Source organism: Manacus vitellinus, unplaced genomic scaffold, assembly GCF_001715985.3.
Source record: "Manacus vitellinus isolate BGI_N305 unplaced genomic scaffold, ASM171598v3 scaffold_0_pilon, whole genome shotgun sequence".
NCBI lineage: Eukaryota > Metazoa > Chordata > Aves > Passeriformes > Pipridae > Manacus > Manacus vitellinus.
The window spans coordinates 49261734-49278408 of NW_021938789.1; the positions used below are offsets into that span (position 1 = coordinate 49261734).

The following is a 16675-nucleotide window of genomic DNA, read 5'->3' on the forward strand; positions in this document are numbered from 1 at the left end:
CTGTTTTTGACAATTCTGTATATGTATTATTAAAACAGAATGTTTCTGCTCTTGAAATTCATTAAAGCATTCGCAAGATTATAAATCTGTCACTTGTGGTGTTACTAAATGCAATCCTGAATATTTACACAAATATGTTAGTGCTAAACTCTATAAAGTAATAACTTATTATGCCAATACTTCTTTAGCTAGAATTTCACCAGTAATATTTTCATTTTTACACATTATGAGAATAAATTTGCCAAGGTTTAGGACATATAAAGGAAACACAGACACATAACAAATGTCTTTCTCCTGTTGTCCATATTTCTAGTATACTATAAATTTTTTGAATACAGCTGACTAATTTTGCAGTTGAGATGCTTAGGAGCTTTGGTTTTTTCTCTCTCACAGTTTTTTCTTGAAACAAATGCTCATTGATATTATCATAGTCCCTTGATAATACCACATAGCTAAAATATAGAGATAATAAGATCCATATGTGTATGTATGGCCTGATCTGTACTTGCACATGTTTTATTTGAAATGTTTTCATTTATTGTCTGTTATTGATTTGGGTTTATTTGGGGTTTGTTTGTTTTGTTTTGTTTGGGGTTTTTTGTTGGGTTTGTTTGGGCTTTTTTTTGGGAGGGTGAGGTGATGCAACATTGTGATTTAGCACTTGGGAGCAGTCCATCTCAGCCAGAACAACATCCTATTTCGAAAGGGAACCATGAAAGTCAGCAGGAAGAAATGAGGTACGGTAAAATAAACATATCAGTCTCTGCACTAGCCAGCTGTTTCTGAGCGTCCTTGCTATACCAATGGGGAAAAAAGGAGGTTAGCAAGAGGATGAGAATTTTTCTACTAAGACAAATCTCTCAGTTCCTGCTGTTTAGATTCCCCAGTATTTATTCTGCTTCTTATTAATTAGTCATTCAGTTAATCAGGTTACACAAAATGATCAGCATTATTCCCTCTGTTTAGATCAGTAATCAGTGCTGTCTTTGTAACAAGGACACACTGCGGGCAGTTGGAACTGATCCAAAATGAAGAAGTGTAAGACATTTTTCAGCCTGTGGCATTTAATTCTCGCTGACCTCTGCCATTATCTTCATCTGTAGTACTTTGAAGGTGGGAGCTTCAAAAGGAGCCAGAACTAAATTAATTCTTTTACCCTTATTAAGAGCAGTGAAATGCTCATTGACTTCAGTATAAGTCCAATGCATTTTTGAAAAGCCCTCCTGTGAGTACTGTGAAGATCACAGTTTGTCCAGGAGAAGGTGGTTGGTACACCCTGGTGAGCCTGTAACATTGCTGGTGTCCCAAAACTTACTTGTCATAAAGTGGGCTCAGGGCAGTCTAAGAGAATAGGAGCATGTGATGCAAGGGGCACAAGGGGCCAGACACTCTTAATGTGTCTGAATATGTGTGCTCTTGAAAATCTGATATATCCAGTAGATCCCAGCAGCATTTGACCTGAATTGGAAGCAGTGAACATCTCGGTTTCACTGTTAAGAAAGGGGCCTGTTCTCTGTGTGCTGGGAATCTTACACTAGTAACTAGAACAGTATAGAGATACTCAGGACTTCCTAATCTACTGCAAATCAGATATACCTTTTAAAAGTAACATTGCTGAATTCCATGTGTGAAGAACTTTTTTGCTTGTGAATATTTTGATTTTTAGATCTGAAATGCAATTTAGCTTTTCCAAGGCTGAGTTTAAGCAGCTGTAATGTGAGATACAGGTCTGGAGAGCCTGGATTTCTCCCATAGCTAGATCTGCTTTTTCTGTTTTATGAATAACATTACAGTAAATAGATGAGTCAGACTCCAATTTTCAAAATTGCAAGGTAGAATAAAATGTTCCCCTGGAACTGCTCTGAGCTCTGTTGTTACTGAATACATGCACATACGCACACACACACACACAGAGTTAGGTAAACCCAGCAAGAGAGCATTTGGCTTGTGTCACTTTGTAAATGTTTGATTTGTTCTTTTGATTTTAAGTTCTGCTGCTGGCCCCTTGTTTGTACCTCAGCCATGAGAAGCTGAGGTGTGGTCATTATACCATTGTATGACACCTTAACGCTGCCATAGGATGATGGCAGCTGGTTTTGACTGGGGTTAATTTTCTTCATAGTAGCTAGTATGGGGTGATTTGGATTTCTACTGCAAACACTGTTGATAATTTGGGGATGGTTTTATTCCAAATTGTGGGGATGGGCACGGAAGGTGAATAGTTTCCCTCAGTGAGGTCTTTGTAACCTTTTACAAATTCTGGAATCGTTTGATCCTGGCATTGTCAGTTCAAATTTTGCAGCATTCAGTAACCAGTCCTTCTGTGTGGCTGAAGACAGATTTTTCTCTTCCTCCAAGAAAATACCATGATATTCCACAGATGGAGCTGGGAGCATTGGGGTATATTGCGGGATTATTACTATGTTTGTCATTTCCTTTTCTATATTCCAGTCCTCTCTAAAAATAATGGATTTCCACATTTCTCTCTTGCTTACGTATAACAATTCATGACCTTTGTGTGTATTTTATGACCATAAGTGCAGTAGGTTAAGGTTGTACTGATGCAAAACAGAATAACCTTTAGCTATTTATTAAGAGATATGGTCTCAGGTAAAAGGTCATATATATAAATAGTCTTGGGAGAACAAAAGGAAATGAAAGGTGAACTGAATAGGATATTAGTTTTATATTGAAAATAGTGATGCGTTTTTTTTGCAAACTGTGAGATTTTGCTTTTTATCACTTTTGTCTGAAACAGCTTTGCTGAATTCTGGTTATTAAAGTATAGTGTAAATGATGGCAAGGTAAAACAGCAGATAGGAAGAAGCTGACCTGGTATCTATGTACTAAAAACAAGCAAGGCAAAACCCCCGTATATAAATATTAGCTGTTTCAATCTTCGTTACATGGTTTGTATGTCAGCTTTACTGCCATTGCTCCCCCTTCTAACAAGGATGTTTTCATCACCTACTGGGTATAAAATGGAAAGTATACCTAATATATTGTGAAGAGACTTTTTTTTTCCAATTTCTGTTCACATTAAATCATTTTCTGTATTTTTCCTGAAGGTACCTGTACCACTGAATGATGACTCTGTGAACTGATACCTGAATAACAATTAGTTATTCCATCCAGTTAACGTGCATGAAAACACCTGTGACCATATGAATTAGAAAATGCCTTTGAAGATCCCCATACCATTGGCTATACAGTTTTGTCTTAGAAATAATAGGTTATTTGATACTTCGTGTGTCTTTCAGAGCCTTAATCAGCCATGAGCTATTTTGCATGATCACAGAGGGGAGAGATTCCATATTGTCTTCATCTTGTGAGTAGGAGCAGCTCTGCTGTGGCTCTTTTGGTTCTTCATTGGCACCCTTGACAGCACTGCTTCGTATCACACCTGCGCTGCTGTGCTCCAGGGAACTTAGTACAGGAGACAGCGTATTCCCCCTCCAACATCAAATGAAGGGAGAGCGAGGAACTCGTAAATTCACTGCTTCTTTTGAACTGCTCCATGCACAACCCTGTTGTGCACTTTTGTTGTAGCCTTGGGAAAATTTGCAGGTGTGACCCTGGTGACACCCACCTGAAGCAAAGGCTGCATTGCGCTGTTTCATGGAGTGCTGCTGAGGGAAATGGAATATTCCCTCCTCTGTGGTGTACAGCTGCTGACCCAGTAAAGAGTCAGCTGTTGCAGTCTGTCTCCATGCAATCAGCTAATGCATCATTTCTGCAGTTATTCGCAGCATGGAATCCACTGAATAATCCTCTTAACGGTTGCTCATCATACATAAGAGTGGCTGTACTGGCTCAGACTTCGGATCCATCTAGCCCAGTGTCCTACCTCCCACACTGCCCATAAGCAGATGTCCAGGGAGGAGTGAGGATAGGCAGCAAGGTGTTTCCTTCTTTTTTTCTACCAGTTGGTGACTATTCTTGGAGGTTTTCCTGCTCTTGAAATGGTTTGTGTATTCAGTGATGTGCAGAGTAATTGTCTTGTGTCTCTCTTGCATGTGTGTAAGTTTTTTGCTTCCAACATGTCATCTGGAAAAGTGTGCCACAAATTGCTTCCTCTCACGTGAAGAACTGACTCCTTTTGTTTGTTAAAAACATGGCTTTTACTAGTGTCACTTGAAGGTCGCCTGATTTTTTTCCCCTTTTTTTTCCTTTTTTTTTTTTTTTTAATTTTTTTAGCTGAAGGGGATAGTGAACAGTCCATCTTCTCTCTACCACCCATAACCTATACAAGCTACCATGGTGGTTGTTTGGTTTTTTTTCCTAATGAAAAATTACTCTTGGTATTTGCAACCCTAATCACTGGACTGACAACAACTGTTTTCTCTGTCAAAGTCCCTGCATGAAGTCAGTAAGCAGTCACGTGTAATATCTTTCCTCTTTTGGGGCACAAGGCCAAGTATTCTAATGCATTAAATTGGATGACATTTTGGTGAAGTCAGTGGGGCATGTTCTTTATTGTAGAAGAGAATCTGACTCCTTGCTTCTGTAAAAAATCTAATTTGTACTTTAGTTAAAAAAAGTTTCACATTGATTAAGTTCAAGTTTATTTTAATTAATGGACTAAATGTCTTCTACATATTAATAGCTAAAAATAGATTCAAGGCTTTCTTAGCAACATTTGAAACTTGAACTGAGAACCCCACAGGCCAGTTTCCTCTGATTATGCAGTTTGTGAGACCAGAAAGAGATTAATTACTGAATCAAGTAGGAAAAAGAGGACAAGCACAGCAGTAATAATGAGATTGTTCCAAAGATATCTTGGAATATCAAATTATCAACAAATAAGTTTATTGTTGTCATTAAAATACAGCGCAATGTATAACCATTGTTTTTAGTAACTGTTTTTCCCTAATTTCTTATTTAAGCAATCATAATCAGATACATTTAAAGGCTTTTATTACAGTGTGGTAGCATGCTACAAATACAAAAGACTGTAAATTGACTGTGCAGTTCTGGCACTACAGTTGACTGAGGCTGAAACTTGACAGTTTTTATGCCCATTCAACAATTTGTTGAAAAGGATAAAAGCAAGAGCAGTATTCTGTTCCGTTTTGAATTTTGCATCCAAGACAGATAACAGTGTAGGATGCAAGTATGCTGTTTAAATCCCTCTTACTTAATAATGGCAATGGATAAAGGAACCAGTGTAGTTTATTCTATTTGAAGAAAAAGTATAATGAATAACTAAAGCTTAACTACTGTAGCAAATATTTTCTCATTCCACTGAAATGTACAAAAACATTGCCAAGGTTCTCACATAGAGTCAGTAGTGCTAACTATTCAGGATGTGGCAGGCAACGTCTTTTACTGCTAGGTTCTTTCTCAGTCTTTTCTGCTGATGTTAGTCATCTCCCTAAAATTAATTCAAGCATGTAATTGAAAATAAATATGTAATTGAATACTCTCACCCTTCCACAGATAATCCCGGTCGGTCAGTCTGTCTGAAGAGATGAACATAAAGAGAAATAAGTACAGGAAGGGTAACTGAGTGAGAGACATTGCTAAGTGTCTTACACCCTGCCTGTGATTTAGTCTCTCCTTTAAGGATGCCTTTGACCTATGGTGTTTCTTTATTCATGCAGGATGAAGTGAGGAGCTCTGGAGTAGTCAACCTTTGTATTAGTGTCAGCACTTCGTGGTGTGAAAGAATTATGCTCTTGAAGAATAAATAGGTTGAAGAGTATTCTAGGGATGTTCTAATCTTTCCTAATCATTGAGGTCTCCATAGTTAATTGGTTTAAAGCTTTTATTGAGGTGAAGTCTCATGCATTGTAAAATCTGCATTTTGTATGGCTTGTGAAGAATCTGCCAGAGAGAGATTCTTTACCAATGAAGATTTTTTACTTTCTGAAGGAAGATGACCTGTTTCTTGGGCCAGTATAAATCACCCAATCTAGGTATAAGAATGCTGGGCTGGGATTTGAATGAAGCGAGTTCTTTTCTGTTTTTGGGGGGAATGGACAAGTCAGCTGTTCTTTTTAATGGTTTTTGATAATTGTTAGCATTTGTAGCAGAGTATTACCTAAGAATCTTATTTGAGGATCAAGAAGCCCTGCTATGTTTAACCTAGAGTTAAAAGATTGTCTAAGGCATGCCCAAGGAAGCTTACAGACTTCTTGAGCTGTTTAAACGTAGTTTTGGTATGATGGTAATACATCTTGTGGAAAATAACAGTTCATTATTTAGCATGGGTCAATGGAAGTTGTTGTTGTTATTATACTGTAAGGTTAGGAAGATCTTCAAGTCTCTAAATTTGCCACATTTGCAGATGTAGGAGATGACTAGAAGTTTTGCTTTATGGACTATTTACCAGTAAATACTGCTTGTCAAAGTTAGGAAATTAAATGTTCTCTGGCTTTCCATGTGATCTTGTCAATTCTTGTGTGAAAATCATTAAAGAAACTTAGTTCAAAACCTGGGATTTGGCAGTGTCCTGTACAGATGCTGACTATTTACTTTGGCCCAAGTACTCTTGATAGTAGAAAGTTTTCCTTAGGGGCTTGATGGTGGGACTTGATGCCATCATGAGCAGGTATTCTAGTTTGGGCAGGTTTTGGGGAGTGTGAGATGGAGAGGTGGTCACTGGCAGCTGTTGACAGTAAACTGACCTTAGGTAATTCTTCAGATACAAACAGTAACAGTGATTGTTGAACACACACAGTTGAGCAAAACAAAACTTGTTTGTTTTGTATCCAGTATGCTGTACTAGAGGTTGTTGGGGTTTTTTTCCACATGGGAATGAAAAGTATGCAATTGCTAATAAGCCTTACTCCTTAGAACATTCTCTGGAGATCTGTAATGGTTAGAAGAGTGATGCTGAGGTAGTACTTCTGCATGGGATGCATGCTAGTTATTTTGTGGCTTCAGGTTCATTTATCCCAGTTGTATAGTAGCTATGTCACTGGCTGTAAAGGAAATCAGGCTTTAAAGCACAACAGATTTCATCCCACAGTTTCACAGATTTCACAAGCAGTGCTAAAAATCCCAAGGAATTCTCAAGCTTCGGTAATTCAGAGATGCACAGAAATGCATGTAGGTAATTGTGTAATAATACTATTTTTTATGCAAGTACAAAGGTTGGTGTAATTGCATAATCTTCCTTAACAGAAACACAGACAGAAAAGCGCTCTTTAAGACTTTGCAAATGTGACTTGACTACATTTTGTCATTTCTAGTACTCTATGTGGAATACAAGTGCCTGACTTTCACTGGCATTTGAAAATTATGACTTAGTTTTATTGTTTGAATCCCAGTAGCAGACAGTGTTCTGAGAGTAAGTGTCAGATTTCTGAAGATGTACAGTTATTTAATCTATGCTAGTAGAATTAGGATTTAGTATAACTATAATCAAAAATATCTTGACTTTTTTTTTTGATCTACAAGTTCACAGGATGTTTAGAAAAACAAAATATATTCCAAAATATGCTTAGTCACTGAAGTATGACATATTATTGAAAATGAGCACATATTCTTTCTACTTCTTGGATTTTAAAGGGTAACATCAAACAGATTGCCAGTCCTTCAAGAGCTAATATGCAAGAACAAAACATTGACAACAGTGGATTCTCAGCTTGAACTGTGTTTGAGATTCTCATTTTGCTTTGTTTGTTGTAAGTTTTCCAAGTAGCCTAGGAACTCGGGCAGCCTGAGAATGTGACTGTTACACCTGCTTGATATTTTCTAGTAGCTTTTGTCTTTCAACTTGCATCTTTTGTTTTAATGGTGGTGAGTTCTTCCCCTTGTCTTAATTAACATAAAGATATGCTGTACAGTTAAAAGAAAACAGCTAGTTTATAGGAAGAGTGGTATAATCTTATAGTAATGTTTGCCTTGTAAAAACCAGCATGAATTGAAAGATAATAGGGAATGAACAGGAGATTTGCAAGTGTTGGAATAAACTGTAAATAAAATCTTTTCATAGAGAACCAGAAAAATACACTTGTATGCACTCTGCCCAGTGTAAATAAGATCTCTTGCCAGAGCCTGTATTGAGCAGACTTCTGGAGGTTAATGTTTAATAGGTTCTTAGCTAGTGCTGCTTGCCGTGTTCTCAGTAGGTGGATCTCTGCTCCCTTGGAAGCATTATTTTATGCAAACTAAATTAATTTCTATACTAAAACACATCAACCTACATGTGCTGTTGCAGAATCCATGACGGAACAGTAAATAGTTGCTATCCAAGGGTTTTCTGCTTTTAGTTCACAGACTTTTGTTCTCATTTTTCATCTCTATTCAACATATTAGAAGCAATTATTGTACTGCCTGATTCCTACAATCCCTGACTGTTGCATGCTTATCTTAATAGCATTCAGTCAGTGGCAAGCCTGGCCCTACGTTAATTGCAGGAATGTTGATTTCTAACTTTTGCTAGCAAATGACAGAAGAATCTGATCTAACACACCTACATGACTCATTAGAGTCATTCGTCTGCAGTGACTTGTACTTATAATTGGAGGTGTAGTTATAATGAAGATACAGGTCCACAAAAATGCGAGATAGAAAACACCTATGAGATCACCTGGAAGATTCTGTTAGAGTACAGGATGTATTTTAACTTCTTATCTAGTTCTGAGGTGAATGATCCAAGAAGAGGATCATTCCTGTCCTTTTTTTGCTGGATTGTTGCGTGATCTAGTGGAATTTCTAGTGGAGTCTCAGCTTATCTGTATTACCCAGTGTTGATTCAGAGGGCCATAAAAATGTGCTAGTTGAGCTTGGGCACATTTAGTGCCGCTTTATTGGTATGCCTGAGAGTGCTGCTTCACCTCTGTTCAGAATTCCTAAGGCCTGAACCTGCTTTTTTTACAGTTTGTAAACAGCATTCTTTATTGCTGAGAAGAAAAAGGGATTGAAAGGTGGGTAGCTGGAGTCAGCCTTTACAGTCATCTTTTCAGTTGTTCAGGTTCCCTTAGTAATGATTTGGCCATATGGTATTGCAGGACAGGAGAAATTTTCCTTGAAGGATTTGTCTGCACTTCATAGGATATAGCACAGTTCGGGCCAGTGCCAACAGTGTCTTTCAGGCAGCAAATTCTTTCATTACTGTGTAATTCACTGTCATGCTGTGAACAGGAGAAGTACCATACATGGAGAAAGACAGATTTCTCAGCAGCTTGTTTGAACTTTCCAACCTACTTACATGGACTTCAGTGGAGCAGCTCTGAATTTTGGCACATCTGCACATTTTTCTAAGGAAGAAATCCTTTGGCAAAGACTTGTTTACACTTCAAACAATTAGCCAACAGGAGGAATGGAAGAATGTGATGGGTGCTATACTGGCTTACCTCTGTTCTCTTGCTTTTGATGGTCTCATTAACATTTGCCCTTAAACAGCATAGCACATAGTTACAGAGCATTTGCTTTAAGATTCCTTCACTGGAGGTGACATTTATTTTAAGAATATATTGAAATATCAAATGATACCCATTGTAACTACAGTAACCTACCATAATTTTTATTACTCTCGCTATTGTTCTGACTGGGCAGGTGAATATGGACATGAGCAGAAAGTCTATAGGAAACTGAAAACAGGAATCATCACCATAGTCAGCCTTTTAAGTTCATTTGTACGTCTGTCCTCTGATTGTGATCATCTGGCCATATTTGTGCTTCTTACTCGTGGTACATCTTCTGTTCAAACTCGGAGAGTCCAAAGAAACCAAGCGAAGGAAAGGCAGAAGTTACTCCCAGAGGAGCAGTGTCCCAGCAGTGTGAGGGGTTGGTGCAATGTATCTTCTTATGAAACCAACCTTGGGACTCATTGCCAAAACTTCAGGTGGTAACTTGAGGCCGTACGATGCCTGAGATCTCATCAGCACCTCTGTACTTGATACTGGTTAAAAATACTGAAGCTGAAGGAGAACCATCAGTATGGAGCAAAGGCCATAGGAAAGACTCTTGTCAACTGCTGTGGCCAAGCAATGGTAGATCCATGTTTCCAGTCTCCATATGTGAAACAGAAATGCAAGGGGAAAGAAGGTTAACACCATTTACCGTCCACTAACTGGTTTTACTTATAATGCTGTTTTGTCCTTGCTTTATACTGGATGGTGATGTTGATACATGCATAAGATTAATTCCACAGCATAAGAGAATATACAGCCATTCTGCTGTGTTAAGTGCATTGCCTCAGAGTACAGACACAGGAGCTGAAGAGTGGGAGTTTGAGATCCTTGGAGTTCAAAAATGAATTTGTGAGTGACTTTGCAAGAGTATGTGGAAGCAGGCTTATACATGGGGCAGATTTAGGTTACCAGCAGTTCATATGATAACGTGATTACATAAATTTGAAAGAGGAAATTGAAAAAAACAAAAACCAAACCCAAAGGTTAGAGTCTTTCTCAGTGCAGTGACACAAAAACAATACATGCCAAACCGTAAGCTGATGGAAATCTCTAGGAAGGAGTGCAAGAGAGGATTATTTCATATTGCCCTGAAAAACATATGCATAAGGAATTTGGTATTACCTCAAGAAGGAGGAGGTATTTTTGTTATTTTGTAATTTTCCCTGTATATTACTTTGAAACTATGCACTGTATCTCTCCAATGTGAAGGCATACATGCTTGTTTTGTTTTTGAGTTTTTTATTTAGCCCATCAAGGAGTTCTCAACGTGCTTTTTGCTGGGATTCCTTATTGATGGCTGTATTTGCCAAATCAGACTTAAACATTTAATTCTAATTTGCAGTGAACTGACTGTGCACTCAGCTGTTCTCTGCTGCACCTGCAGACCCCCAGTTTGCAAAGTCTGCATCAATCCAACTCTTTCCTCTCTTCTTGGATGAAGCTCTCTTCACCCCAGTTCAGAACACTGTCTGCACTAGGCATCCTTTGGCAAATAGATGCCACCCAGCAGTTGGCAATCGCTGGGAGCTGGTTGTATCTTCTGGCTTGAGGCCCAAACATCTTGTCACTTTTGGCCTACATCCCATACACACTGCATGCCTGCAGCGTTTTGGCAAAGCTACCTGTCAAGCTGCAGAGGGCAGAAGGCTGAAGGGATTCCCTTAGGCAAATGTGTCTGGTTTCCTGCAGAAAAAGGGCCTTAGGATGTTGCTGGTTCACTCTAACAGCCTCCTGTTGTGCATGTACCATGGAGAGTCCCAGGTTTGAAGATAATCTTAGTATTGGGTTGTTTTCTTGAATTTGAATGTTTTCAGGACAGTATAGCTTTGGGCTCAGGTTACATCTTTCTGGAGTGTACAATTTTTATGTTTAGCCTTCAAGGAAAATTTGGAATTTCTTCACGGAATGTGCTTTGACTGGCTTATAACAGACATGATTTTAACATTGGGAAAGTTTACTGAAACAAATTTATGGGATTCACAGCCAGTGACAAGGAAGGTATCTCTGGAAATGCAGTATCTGCATAGCTGTGTTGAATTTTGTAGGCTTTCTGAGAGCATTTGCTGACTTCTTATCTCTGGAATCATGCAACATTTGCAAAGCTTTTAGGTGTGTGTTTACTTTCAAGCATTTAAGCAGTTCTGCTGTTTGCAGTGGCTTCTGTCAAATATGGAGGCTGTGGTGATGTTTCTTGAACTCTGTCGGGCTTGGTGCTATGACCACTTCCCTGGGAAGCCTGTTCCAGTGCCCAGCCACCCTCTGGGTGAAGAACCTTTTCCCAATATCCAGCCTAAAGCTCCCCTGACAGTTTCATGCCATTCCCTCAGGTCCTGTCACTGGTCACCACACAGAAAAGATCAGTGCCTGCCCCTTCCACTTCCCCTCATGAAGAAGTCTCCTTTTCCCAGGCTGAACAGACCAAGTGCCCTCAGCTGCTGCTCATACAGCTTCCCCTCAAGGCCCTTCACCATCTTTGTTGCCCTCCTTTAGATGCTCTCTAACAGCTTAATATCTTTCTTATATTGCAATGCCCAAAACTGCACACAATATTCAAGTTGAGGCTGCCCCAGTGCAGAGCAGAGCAGGAGAATTGCCTCCATTGACTGACTGGCAATACTTTCCCTGATGCCCCCCCAGACATGGTTGGCCCTCCTGCCAGGGCACTGCTGACTCAGATACAACTTGGCATCCACCAGGACCCCCGGGTCCCTTTCCATGGCGCTGGTTTCCAGCATTTCATTCCCCAGTCTGTACATGCATCTGGGGTTGCCCCATCCCAGGTGCAGAATCCAGCACTTCCCCTTGTTGAACTTCATATGGTTGGTGATTGCTCAGCCCTCTAATTTGTCAAGGTCTCTCTGCAGGGCCTCTCTGCCCTCGAAGGAGTCAGCAGCTGCTCACAATTCAGTGTCTTTGGCACTCTTAGTATTCCTTCCAGTCCTGCATCCAGGTCATTTATGAAGATGTTGAAGAGCACAGGGCCCAAAGTAGAGGAGCCCTGTGGAGCCCCACTGGTGACAAGTCGCCAGTCTGATGTCACCCCATTCACTATTACCCTCTGTGCTCAACCCTTGAGCCAATTGCTCACATGATGGGTGTCCAGTTGTGTGCTGGACAGTTTGTCCAAAAGGATCCTGTGAGAGACAGTATCAAAAGCTTTACTAAAATTCAAAAGGATTACATCAACTGTCTTCCCTTGATCAACTAGGTGGGTTACCTTTGTCATAAAAGGAAATTAAGTTTGACAAGCAGGACTAGGATGTGGTTTAAAGGAAGATAATACTCAACTCTTTGAATCCGAAGAGTCTTGTCGTCTTTAAGGCACCTAAATTTGAATAAAACATCAGAACTTCATTGAACTTTAAAGCTTCATACATGTTAGGATTGCATCAAATTTATGACTTTGATATCTGAGTAGGGCAGAGTACAGAGGAGGTGTTTTAGTGATCCAGTGCCTAAAAATACTAGTAGAGTAAGAGAAATCCAAATTTGGCAGTGGCAGCTGCACATATTGTAAGGATGACCGCATTTATCGTGACTTTATGATTTCAGTGTGGCAGTTAATCAAGGAAGGATTTCAGGCTTCATTCTGAGTATGGAAGAGAGCTGGTAACTGAATTTATTTTGCAAGTATGTGTTAACTCTCTGGTAAACCTGGTAAGGATTACAGAGATTGATCAATCTAAGGATTGATCTTTGTCTCCCAGTGTCAGTAATTTAAGATAATGAGGCGTCTTTAATTTGAGGAGAACTTCACAACTGCAATATGTCTCTGTGGTTTTAAAATCAATATTGTAGGTGGTAGGTGAAGTGATGAATCAAGGAATGGAATCTATGTTTTGGCAAGTATTTAAGCACAAGCGCATTTTAGTAAGACAGCAGTCTTGCTGAAGACAACTGTTCTCTTGCTTTAGGCTTAGTCCAGGCTTAAGGTCTTAGAATCATAGAATGTTTGGGGTTGCAAGGGACCTGTAAAGGCCATCTAGTCCAACCTGCCTGCAATGAGTAGGGACACCTTCAACTACATGAGGTTAATCAGAGCCCCATTCAACCTGATCCTGAATGTTTCCAGGGATGGAGCATCCACCACATCTCTGGGCAACCTGTTTTAGTGTTTTACCACCATGATTTTAAAAAATTTCTTACATATATCTAGTCTGAATCTACCTACTTTATCATGATATGCCCTTGTTAAAAGTCCCTCTCTGGCTTTCTTGTAAGCCCCCTTTTAGGTACTGGAAAGCTGGCGTAAGGTCTCCCTGGAATTGTCTCTTCTTCAGGCTAAACAACCCCCACTCTCTCAGCCTTTCCTCATAATAGAGAAGTTACATCCCTCTGATCATTTTTGTGGCCCTTCTCTGGACCAGCTTGAACAGATCCATGTCTTTCTTGTTCTAAGGACTCCAGAAGTAGAGGCAGCATTCCAGGTGGGGTCCCACCAGAGCAGAGAGGCAGAACCACCTCTTTTGACCTACTGGTCATGTTTCTTTTGATGCAGCCCAGGACACGACTGGCTTTCTGGGTTGCAAGTGCACATCGATGGGTCTCATCCAGCCTCTCATCCACCAGCACCCCCAAGTCCTTCTCAGTGGGGCTGTTACCAGTGTGTTCATCCCTCAACCTGTATTGGTACCAGGGGTTGCCCTGATCCGGATGCAGCACCTTGCACTTGGCCTTGTTAAACCTCATGAGATTCCCATGGACCCACTTCTCAACCTTGTCCAGATCTCTCTGGATGGCATCCCGTTCTTCAGGTGTGTCCACGGGACACATGGGAATAATATAAGAAGTGTGAGATGAACGTAACTGAAAAATCTTCCTGTAGAGCTATTCCTGCCTTTGGGCCTGAAAGATATCTGGTACTCACAGCTGCAGGAGATTTCATCCTATCCAGATTCATCCCAGAAGTTGAAGAAGAATGGTGGCAAAGTTGGTGTTGTATGAGAACTGGTTGCACTATGAAGTTTTGGAGAACAACACAAGTACAGCATAAATATGTGTTCTATTCACTGAATAACTTGAAGGGTATTGCTGTCTCAGCAGGAATTTCCACCTGATTCTCTGGGACAATTCAGGATGACCTAAACCCTCTGGGAAAAGTTAGCGTCTCCAAACAAGGCCTGGTGTAATTCACTGTCATTGTTGTTACCATTAACTAACTTTGGTAGAGAGCTTACAACTCTGTGTGTGTGTGGTTAGAAATCTCATTGAAATACCTAGTGGTTTTAAATGGAGTGAATGGATTATATTTGTTTCAAGAGGTATCAGTGGCCAAATACCAGTCCTGGTTAACTTTTGGTTATTTTACTGAACAGAACTGGTCGAATCAGGTTGGTTAGCTGTCAGGCAAGTGCTGGCTAATGGTCTCCCTTTCTTAGTCATTCATGAAGCAGAGGTAGTGCTGATCAGTGGATACATTGACATGTAAACTTTGTGCTGATAGTTAGCCAAAATGAGACTAGAGTGAGAAAGAAAGCAGCATTCCAGATTTCCCTGCATCACTCGACCACGCTTAGATTTTTGAAAAGAAATGTGCCTTTTGCTATTCTGTGGAATATTTATATTGATATAGACAACTTGTAAGTTGAAAGAGCCCTAGGGTGACAAGAAGCCCTTCAAAAAGTGATTTGGAACTCTTTGTTTTGGTGGACAACCCTAAGAATTCCATTTGTGTATCAAAAAAGTTTTTGAGTGAGATTTCTCTCTCCTCTAGAAGAGTAGTATGCTCATGCAGCATTAAAGCATATACAGCACATTCTTCTTTTTAACTACCTCATGGGTTTTTTTATGACAACCTTATGGAAATATCTTTATTATCCTTTCAATTGTAACATTTAAATGTAAACTCACAACTAGTTTCTTCCTAAAGTTGTGCATTTACACTTCATAATTACTTACTCAAATGGGTATGAATTGTCTAGTTATTTACATATTCATGCTTGGCTTGGGATATTGGAAGTTTTTCTTTTTCCTCCTTGAGAACATGAGTGATGTACTCAGATTTCTGAGGATGACCTGTGCCAAGGATCTGTGTCTTTACACCATGTTGATTCATATGTACAGGGCTCTCTAGACTCATCTTGGTGTGGCGCAGTCCCTGTTCTTCAAAAACAGAGAAAGGTTAGTCACCACGCCATGTCAGATCTTTAGAATACATGGCGTGTTTATCTTTGATCTTTGAACCCAGGAACTCCCTGTACCTCACAGGAAGATGAAACATCCCTGTGATGCACGCAGTCACTTATGAAGAATCTTGGTGGTGGTATTGTGTGGGATGATGCCACCTTGACTGGTCAGCTTGTGCCTCTAGGGGAAAGGTTTTCTTGCACTTTCTTCAACACTCATCATGACGTATGTTTATAGCGGTCATAAAACTGACTAGTCTCTATTAAGACTGCAAACAGAGTTTCTTGCATCTGAACTTTGAAACAACAAAACTTGAGAGCCAAATGCAGGATATAATGTCTAATATTTCCCTGTGGTTTTTCTGCTCTTTGTGTTTTGATTATCCTTTATTGTGCCGGTCCCTTTGATTGTCAGTAGCACCTGATACTGTTTTACTTGTATTTAGCTGGAATGAAGGTGTATTTGAAATTACAGTGTAGGACATTTCAGCAGAGCCTATGCTTTCAGTGGCCAGAGCCTGTAGTTATAATGTAACAGCCCACAATATACTTGGTTCGGGCTGAGTCTGATCTCTGTCAAATGTAGTTTGAGATTCAGCTACAACAAAAAATTTTAAGGAAACAAAAATCAAATTATTTTTCTTCAACAAAACATCCCTATTCTCTAGGGTTGTCCTTGGATTTATTGGTGTCATCTTCCAAAGTGAAGCTTTTCATGTATTTACAAAGATGTACAGATTACTGTTCAGCAGACCGTAATGGTTAGATTGTGCCTGGGACAAAGTGCTGCTTTGACAGATGCCACACCATATAAGGCATCTCAGTATGCAGCAGTTCATACATTCAGTTCATTTACTGGATAGATAAGATTGTCAAAGGGGAAATTAGAAAATCTCTAGAGTGGTTGAAGGGACCTCTGATGGTGATCTTGTCCAAACCTCCTGCTCAAACTCATCTAGAGCAAGTTACACAGGGCTGTGTCCAGATGGATTTTGGATATTTCCTCAGATGGAGACTCATCCAAAACCTCCCTGGCCAGTCTGTGCCAGTGCTTTGCCACCCTCACAGTGAAAAGTTTCCTGATGTTCAGAGGGAACCTCCTGTGTTCCAATTTGTGCCCATTACCTGCTGTCGTGACACTGGGCACCACTGAAAAGACTCTTGGCTCCACTGTATTTACACACT

The 16675-nt window shown here is 39.9% G+C and overlaps 1 protein-coding gene across 5 annotated transcripts in view; it reads left to right on the top strand.

Annotated features, from left to right (window-relative positions):
- FAM13A (family with sequence similarity 13 member A) overlaps positions 1 to 16675 on the top strand; it is a 139998-nt gene that overhangs the window by 45216 nt on the left and 78107 nt on the right. The window contains exon 1 of one of the 5 annotated variants that reach the window (XM_018072997.1): positions 15663 to 15716. The exons of the other annotated variants lie outside the window; for them this stretch is intronic. The gene's annotated coding sequence lies outside the window, so the exon portion shown is untranslated. Of the gene's footprint in view, positions 1 to 15662; positions 15717 to 16675 lie in introns of those variants that run through there. 5 annotated transcript variants of the gene reach the window in all.